Source organism: Danio rerio, chromosome 4, assembly GCF_049306965.1.
Source record: "Danio rerio strain Tuebingen ecotype United States chromosome 4, GRCz12tu, whole genome shotgun sequence".
NCBI lineage: Eukaryota > Metazoa > Chordata > Actinopteri > Cypriniformes > Danionidae > Danio > Danio rerio.
Window position 1 is genome coordinate 66,730,151 of NC_133179.1, and position 9,781 is coordinate 66,739,931.

At 38.0% G+C, this 9,781-nt stretch overlaps 1 long non-coding RNA gene across 1 annotated transcript; it reads right to left on the bottom strand.

Annotated features, from left to right (window-relative positions):
- Positions 1-5,801: 5,801 nt before the first annotated feature.
- LOC141381999 (uncharacterized) lies at positions 5,802-8,298 on the bottom strand. Its single transcript, XR_012402938.1, has 3 exons — positions 8,121-8,298; positions 6,871-7,583; positions 5,802-6,764 (listed from the first exon to the last, which is right to left on the bottom strand). It is a non-coding gene; the product is annotated as an uncharacterized lncRNA (long non-coding RNA).
- Positions 8,299-9,781: the final 1,483 nt, after the last annotated feature.

A 9,781-nucleotide genomic window follows, 5' to 3' on the forward strand; every position in this document is an offset into this window, starting at 1 on the left:
GTAAAGTGGAAAAATGCAGTTGGTGAGGACAGACCCTTACTCACTAATGGTCATATTGATATGTTCAGGGAATAGAATCGAATTGGATGATCATTACAATGTACTTCATACTATTCCTACTGTTAGTTATATTTACAAAGGTTACTTTACATTTAGCAGTGTTCCTAGTTTAAAAAGGTTTGTGGACAAAATCTTAGCTGTTCTCTGGCAATAATACATAGGATTTCAGGCATGACTCTGTCTTACCTTGTGTTACATTGTTTTCTGTGACTTTCCATTACATAAAGTGGCACTACTTGCTTGCAGTTCACACATAATTGCTGCAAATGCTCCCCTTGTCCCATACTGTCTTCCTAAAATGTAATGCACAACACTAAGGAAAAATGTACACATAATCGACAACAAAAAGTTGTTGACATTACCTACCTTTTGATAATCACCGTTCAAAGGGAGGTTACATTGCAGGGGAACAATGTAAGCCACAGCTTTGTTCAAACTGCTATTGTTTTTCAAAAAGTTTACAGAATAAATTTCTGGTGGCATAAGAATGTCAATTAGTTGCTTGCTCCTGCAGCAACGCATTATCTTAAAGCCTCCAGAATGTTTGAGTGGAGGGAAGGCATCTTCAATATCTTCTATGAATTTTTGTGCTGTGCAATGCACATCAGAAAACCTAATTTTTTTTTTTGCCAAGTCCACTGACCTGGAGGCACATACTTTCTTCCACCCTAGGAATTTCTGCTGTGTTTATCTGAGCACAGCAAAAAAAGTTGTGCTCCCATGACTGCGTTGCATTCAGTTTATTTTTGGAGTCTTTTCTGTAGGGCTGAAACAGTTTGCTTAAAGAACCAGCAACTTTATTTGGCCGGTTAGCTGAAAAATTACGCAGGGAGGGGAAGGGTAGCTGAACAGTTGGAGCTAGTGGGAAAGGCAGTCCACTTGTCCCAGCAGTCAGTGTACTTGTCCCAACTGCCAGTCCACCTAGCCCATAAGTCACTCCACCTGTCCCAGCAGCCAGTACACCTGTCCCAGCATTTAGGCCACTTGGGCCAGCAGTCACTGCACTTGGCCCATAAGTCACTCCACCTGTCCCAGCAGCCAGTACACCTGTCTCAGCATTTAGGCCACTTGGGCCAGCAGTCACTGCACTTGGCCCATAAGTCACTCCACCTGTCCCAGCAGCCAGTACACCTGTCCCAGCATTTAGGCCACTTGGGCCAGCAGTCACTGCACTTGGCCCATAAGTCACTCCACCTGTCCCAGCAGCCAGTACACCTGTCCCAGCATTTAGGCCACTTGGGCCAGCAGTCACTGCACTTGGCCCATAAGTCACTCCACCTGTCCCAGCATTTAGGCCACTTGGGCCAGCAGTCACTGCACTTGGCCCAGCAGTCACTCCACTAAGATCATCACCCAGTCCACCCCGTCCAGCAATTGGTCCAGCTGACTGCTGCAAAGACGGTAGGTTTAAAAATGCTGAGGACGTTTCAGCTTGCACTCCTGTTTGGCCCCTAAGAAGCTGGCCCAGCTCCATTATAAGTGCAGTTGCCCTGTTAAAATTGGCATAAAAACTAGGGTTAAAATCAAATTTCAAAGTGAATTGATATGACTGGATGGACATACAGTTAGGAATGGAATAAAATATTGATATGCTGATTTATCAATATATATATATATATATATATAAACTGACTTTATCTATCATGTTTGATATCATTTGAAATGTCTCAGTACGATTGGTACAATAGTCTCATTCTCTCAGAAATAGACATAATCAAAACCATAAATATATAACTTCAGGCATCTTTTGAACCACTGTGAAGGGTGTGACTTTCCCACAGGCAGCACTAAATGCAAATGCCTTTTGTTATACACACCCCCTTCCTTGAGGGAATTCTTGGATTATTTAAGGTAAGTTTTGAGAAAGGCTCAGGGCGATTCTGCCTAACCAGATCAGCCCATAACATGTAGCTTATGCTCTACGTTATGTAAAATTTGAAGTCAGGTATGCATCTTTTCATCTTGGATTTATCTTTGATAATTTGATGTTTTGTATTGATCATTTATGAATTGACTGATTGAATTGGCATTATACATTTACCTGACTAATAAATTGTAATGTTTGACCATATTTTGCTCACTCTGTAATTATTAATTCAAGTAGATTACGCTGTATCCTTGTTTCCGCACGTCTTGCTTCAGGTCAGTAGACGGACTTGAATCCAGTTGAGATGGAGCATTGGGCACACTAATTGTGTTTTAGGGATCCGGCTGACTCTTGATATTGATTCAAGTGTACTTAGGTGGAAAGGGCGTTAACTTCCGTCTAGGTCAACAAGGTGTTGCACGACTAACCTAGATTGGGTACCCGACCTTTGTTTGAAGGTAATATTATTCTAAATTAAGTTCATATGGGAAACCATGGGCTTGGTGAAAACCAAAGTTACTATAGAGTCCAGTAGTCGGGTACATTTATATTCATGCCCTAACCTCTAATTAGAAATGATGATTGTCTTAACTCAAAGGTGTACATCTAAGCGGGACTAACTAAAGTATTTTAGAACGAGCGCGCTGGTAGCGGCCATCTAAAGTATTAGTCAATTTACCTCTGTTTAATATTCAAGACTGACCGGAGTGTGACCGTGAGGGACGCCTTCGGCCGGGGCGATTTCTCTGAGCGACATGAGCACCCGAATGAACGGATGTAATAGTTACTAGTGAAGACAAAAGGTTCAAACATTTATCTAAATGATATATTGATATAATATTCTTAATGTTTTATGATTGGAGTCAGATAAAATTAAAGATAAATATATTAATATTCTAAACCACCTCATACTAAAATTGGAGTCAGATATGAGTTAAATTTAAGGTAAATCAACATTATGCACTGGAAAGACCGAACAGGCATTGAACCTTCATCCACCAGTGGACACATTGGGCCAATTGGGTGGACCTTACAACTAAAAACTTCACTAGTATAATATACTGATATGATATAATAAATAATACTGCTAATCATAATAACATTATACTAATGCAAATTGTCATGAATAAACTAAAAAATTCTTCCGAGATGAAGGCATGGAGGCAGTGGTATTTATGTAGAAAAAAAATAATGTTTGTAATAATTTATTTCTTTAATTATTTTACATATGTAAAGATATTTGCTTAGTGCTGTACATCCTGTGTGTATCAAGCAATGTGTAAGCTAGACACACAACTAAGGAGCTTGGCGCTGGACTTCAGACCTGCTTTCAGCTGGTCAATTGTATAAAGTTAGTCTATTTTAGTTCCTAAAAATAGCAAACAATGCACCTTCGCACACCTCTTTTCTAGACTGGAACACCCATGAGTCTATAAATTTGCGCAAATGGATTTGCCATTTAAACAACGTTGCGGAAAACTGTAAAAATGAAGATTATGTTGGTCTGAAAATATAAACAGGTTGGGGCAAACACGTCTTGCGTCTTATTGTGCTGGGTGTATGGTAGGTCCCTTTATGTTGTGATTATGGGCAGGGCCAAAAAGAATCTGCAGATATTTTTTGCTATTTCTGCAAAGAATTTTGGCAAAAATCTGTGGATTTCTGCAGGTTTATTTTGGGAGTATCATAACTAAAACCTTAATATGTTAATAAAAAATAATACATTTTTAACTTTTATTTAATGTTTAAAATGTAAATCCAATTAGATCCACTTCATTGGTAAACGTAACAAGTCTCTCATATAATATCTCTACCAAAAGACTGACTTTCTAAAATATAACTTATCAAACTGCACTGTACATAAATAAGATGAACATTTTCGTATTATTCAATAATATTACTTTAATTATTTTAAAAACTGAATGAATATAGATTTACACACAAATACTTAATTAAATAAACAGAATTAATGATGGGGTAAAAATCTGCGAATTGTGCGCGCGCATATTTTGTGTGGGCCTATAGGCCTAATGTTAGGTGTAGCATAACAGGAAACTCGTTTATAAATCACAATTCTGACTTTATAACTTGCAGTTGTGACTTTATATCTTAGTGTTGCGCTATATAAAATCACAACTGTGACTTTATAACTGTAAAAAATAAGTTAAGTCAGAATTCATTGTATTTTTTTTATTATTCAGTGGCGGGAACGGGCTCCTATACTTCTGCATATTATGACCCAGGGACAAAAATTATTATTCTCATTTGAAAAAGTGATACTAAAAGTGACACTGTATTTACAGTTTAATTACAAGGTTAAAATCCGTCCTGAGCTTGTTATTAACTAACACGAGTCAACTTTTTTCCCCCGAATTTTGTTAGTTTGCAAACTTTCAAGTGGCACAATATTCAACCATATTTTAAAATTGAGACAACACATCCCAATTAATTGGACAAATAAGAAAGCATACCTTAAGTGCTGATCCGAAGACATCTTCCAAATGACGAATCCCGCTAAGAGTCGAAATTGCAGTCTGTCAAAAACCGCGAATTTTGTAGTGCAACTTTATTTAAACCATAACAACAGAGCCGCAATAAGTCAAAATCTGAAAGCCACGCCCAGCGAAAAAAAAACACTTGGTGATGTGGGAAGCTGCCTTGGTGTCATTCCTAAAACATAAAAGCAAAGTATAAACCTGATTTGCGACATTTTGAACAGTAAGCAGGTTTATAAATCCAGAACTACGTTTTATATAACAGCCTAGTGCTGAAGGTTAATGGAGTGTCCGGGCGTGACCTAAATTAACTCTGTCGACAAAGTAGGAGTGAAAGCTGTAATGTAGAAATTCTGATTTAGTCGCCTATGGGCGAAATGACTAAACATAATAAACGGCAGAAAACAGTCAAACTACTCGCTCTACAAAAAGGTGTGTTCATGACTATACAAAAAAAAAAGAATATAATAAGAAAATCTCACTTTTGCAACACTTAGCAGCATTGCGAGCTGTCTTTAACGTCTAAACAATGAATGGAAGTGAATGAGACGTCTCGAGCCAAAAAGATTCAAATGGCTGTAAGGTCAATAAACATGAGGATTTTTAATGTTCAGTAACCCAGTTAAAGCGGTTCAGGTGAACTGTATGTCATTACAAATTTGCAGCATTTTAAGTGTTTCTGCACTTACCTGCTGATGTCGGTTGTGTGCATATAAACAGCTTTTTATTTCGTTTTACACTTCAACAACTAAATAAATGCTTAATTGTATTTAACTGGTTACATTTAAGTTACAGTACATCATCCATGCTATAATAGGAACCGTATTCAATTAAAAAAAAAGTTACATATTGCTCATAAATGTGTTTGTCAGGAACCCTATAAAGAGCTAATGTTTTAATTTTATTACTTGCATTTTCCCTTGTACAGTTCAAACAAGCTACCATAACCCACAAAGTATAATGTGTGCATAGTTTGGTTATATTTAAACACAAAAACCACCAGCATGAAGTTGTCATACAAAGCAGCCCAGTGTATACAGGTATGCATGTCTTTAAGCACTTCAAACCAGCTGAGTTCGCATTTTTATTCAGTCTGTGTGATATTTTTGTATTTTTTACAGGTAAATCAAGCCTGTCAAGAGAAGCTAATGTTGGCATTACATATGTGGATCAGTGGTTTCAGTCATTTTAAATAATGGCCAATCAAATATTAAAATAAAAAATGCAGTAATTCAATTAGTCAAGACAAGTACAGACCTAAGCATTACTGCCATATCACTGTAATGAGATCACACATAGTGAAGATAGGTGCAATTGAGAAGACTGTGCTGTTTTATATGACCAAAAAATATAAATAAAGTATGTAACAAACAGTCCATGAAGATCCTAATCATTGCAACTTTATTGTTGTTGTTTATTTATATTTTTAACTGCAACAACAGGTTGTTTAAAGTTTACAAAGGAAAAAAATAAGACAACAAACAGACAAAATCAACAAGAAATACATGCACAAGTGATCAGCCATAACAACAGCTCATTGTTAGTCTTTAAAAGATGAGCTTTTCATATGGCTTTGAAAATCAGCTTTCATTTTACATTCATTCATTCATTTTCTTGTCGGCTTAGTCCCTTTATTAATCTGGGGTCGCCACAGCAGAATGAACCACCAACTTATCCAGCAAGTTTTTTACACAGCGGATGCCCTTCCAGCCGCAACCCATCTGTGGGAAAATGTCATTTTACAAATTGAAAAATTTTAATGAGGTCAATTCAGTGTAGAACCAGCTCGATGCTTTGTTTAAATTATGTCCTACAGCACACAGAAGTTGACTCTCAGCCTCAGTGATCTTAAAGGACTGTAAACCACCACCATACTCGACAAATAGCCAGGTACTACATTATTATAATTGACATTATACAAAGTAGTATCAAAGACTACTTCATAAGCATAAACAGGAACATGGTTTGTTTATTCATTCATTTTCTTTTCGGCTAAGTCCCTAGTTTATTAATCTGGGGTCACCACAGCGAAATGAACCACCAACTTATTCAACACATTTTACGCAGCAGATGCCCTTTCAGCTGCAACCCATCTCTGGGAAACATCTCATTCACACTCCTACATTATGGACAATTTAGCCTACCTAATTCCCCTATAGTGCATTTGTTTGGACTGTGGGGGAAACCGGAGCACCCGGAGGAAACCCACACAAACACCGGGAGAACATGCAAACTCCACACAGAAACTGACCCAGCCGAAGCTCGAACCAGTGTCCTTCTTGCTGTGAGGTGACAGCACTACCGACTGCGCTTCCGCAACGCCCAGGAACATGGTTAATAATCTGAACAAAAAAAACACTGCATATCAGACAGGCGCCATAGTGGTACAATGTTGATGAAGTTCTAGATAAACTGAACTGAATCTGTAGTAATCTAGTATAAATATACCTGTTGAAGGATGATCCACTTAAGGGCAGCTCCAGCAGTCCCTGACAAGTAAACCAGGGGCGACAGTGGCGAGGAACCAAAACTCCACCAATTGATGGAAGTGAAGAACAAACCCGGCACATCTGGGTACAATCAATTCTTCTCTGATCAAATGTCTTGGGTAGAGCTGCAGTCTGGGTTATGGGGTTTGAAAACAATGGCAATCTGTCCTGGAGAAACATGCAGGTCCCTGTAGCTCACCGGCTGGTGTTCTGAAGGATCAGTGCGTAAACTCATCTGTGACTGGGGCTCTCTGTAAGAATCAGTGTTACACTTTGGACTCAGTGATGACCATGATAACATCTGCTCAGGATACGGAGTGGATTGATGATTTTGTAGAACTTGGGTTAAGGAAAAACAGAGACTAACATGAGTCCAATTGGTCTTTTTTTTGGAAAGTGTTCCTGGCTCCAGTTGCCTCAATTAATGCAGCCTAACAATGCTTTAGAGGGTTTGAATTACGAATAAATTGCGTTAGTGTTTTCAGTGTAGGCCAAAGCAAAAAAATGTGTCTTTAGTCAAGATTTAAACTAATACAGCGCGTCTGCCTCCAATACTGTGCTAGCTTATATGCTAGTTGATGTGCTCTCTTAAAGTGTTGGGCTGTTGAGTTTTTCATAAGTGGAACAAAACCATCTGCTCTGTATATGGGCTGTATCCACGATTATGTGAGCCTAGGGATAAAGAGAGACAGACTAATATGCAATATCAAATTGAAGATGCGTTTCTAGTTCCACTTACAATTATTAATGCAGACTAACTATGGCTTAGAGGGCTTGAAGCTTTAAGTGTACCATTTTGTTTTGTGTGTGTGCTTGTGTAAAAAAAAAAGTGTTTATTAAGGATTAAATTGAAAAGAGTGTGTCTGGTAGTCAAACTGTGTAGGAATATATTTTATCCTTTTCTTATTGATGTAGTCTTCTATTTTTCTTGTAAAGTGCAGTTTATGTTAAAATCATCCTTCAAGAGTACAGGAATGTATGAAGTGACATCAAGAACATGAGGATTAGAAATATAGTATGTTCACCACTGGTCCTTACAAGGCTTTCAAAAAACATGCAGAAAACAAGTGACTTCTCATGGCTGTGTAGCCATGAAGCCTAAACCAGTGGGAAGTGTAGAGTAAATGTTCACACTAGACAACTCAGTACTAATGTATATACAGATATACAAAATATAATCATTAAAAAGACAAAAAAAATACTTCTTACCGAAGCCCTGTTTGCTGGTGTGTTGGAAGTGGACATGTGGCTTCTTATGACTGCGTAGCTATGAAGGCCTGGGCCAGTGATATGGCTTGGAGATAAATGTTCACACCAGAGGACTCAGTGGTCATAAAGGGGTCAATGTTGGCCTTTAATTGCTCCTCAACTCGATGACGCATATCTGGGGAAGGCACTGGAACCTCAATAGCCTCAGAGTCTGGGGCCGCAACAGGCCCATCCCAGTCAATGCCCCAGTTTGTGATATCAATCTGTTGTAAAATGAAGATATTGATCAGACACTGCACAAAGTTTTGAGTCGAGTAGCTTTATGTACACACTTCAACTTAAAAAGTACAGCTTTGACACCTGGTCAGGATATTCCTGATGGCCCAAAAGTAGACCAGCAATCCACAACTGCTGCGGGGACCTGTTTCCCTCTGTGGAAAGTGGATGCCTGTCCCACATTTGAACAAATTGCTCAAGATGCCAGTTGAGTCTAGTCAGGAAGACATAATGGAGGCAGATAATGTGCAGATCTTGATCAGGATCCAGCATTCCATTATACTCAAGGAACCTGAATATGGTGTAGTAGTTGCACACTACACAACACCACATGTCACGCCACAGCCTCTCAATCCTCTGGTTGTGTACGCTTTTCCCAGTAATATGGCTTCTTCTATCTAATATCAATCAGTTGCATATTTGGGTAGACAAGACCAAAATGACAGAGAAAAAAATTTATGTATTTATTTATGTATATACTGTATTATTGAAATTTAGATGTGATATAACACAACAACATCACAATATTACCACGACAATGTGTTTACCTGGGCCCCTTTCTGGATGTTCAAGCATATATCGGGCAACTTCAACATTTTCTCCTCCCTTGTCACTTCGAACATGGTGAGGTAATCCATGTTGGTTTACAGCAGTGAGAAAACACTGGAGAACAGTTGATGCTCTATTGTTGTTGGCGGCACATAGATACATAATCCACCGACTGAAACCATCAATTCCACCCTGTATTACAATTCTCCATCTGCAAAAAAACAGTATTTGCATAATTATCTCTCTCTCTCTCTCTTTCTCTCTCTCTCTCTCTCTCTATATATATATATATATATGTGTGTGTGTGTGTGTGTGTGTGTGTATATAAGAAACTACAATGTTAAAAAAAATCATCACATAAATAATAATATATCTTGACAAAAGAAAAAATTAAGGATTCTCTTACCGTATCAATTTATGGTTTCCATCTATGTGCCACAAGGAGAGGGGACCTGGCACAGAATATGGAACCCTTGGAACAACATTAAGCTGAAGTCCACGAAGTAAATTTCCAATTGGATCTACAGCCTTTAGAGTCTGCCTCACTCTGAACTGTTGGACCCTTAAGAAGAACAGATAATAATCATATGAATCATATGTCCTTTTACATAAATCCTCATCAGGATGAGATATCTTAAAATGTCTACTGATGGGAAATGTTAATAACGATCTATTCTAAGTTTCACCTATATGAAACAGAAATACAATACAACACACTCCAGAAGACTGAGACTTACGTAGATTGAAAAATATCAATATCTTATCCATGGCATCCCTTTTAAACATATAACAATTATTTGTTTTATAATATTATATTGTGTGTGTGTGTGTGTGTG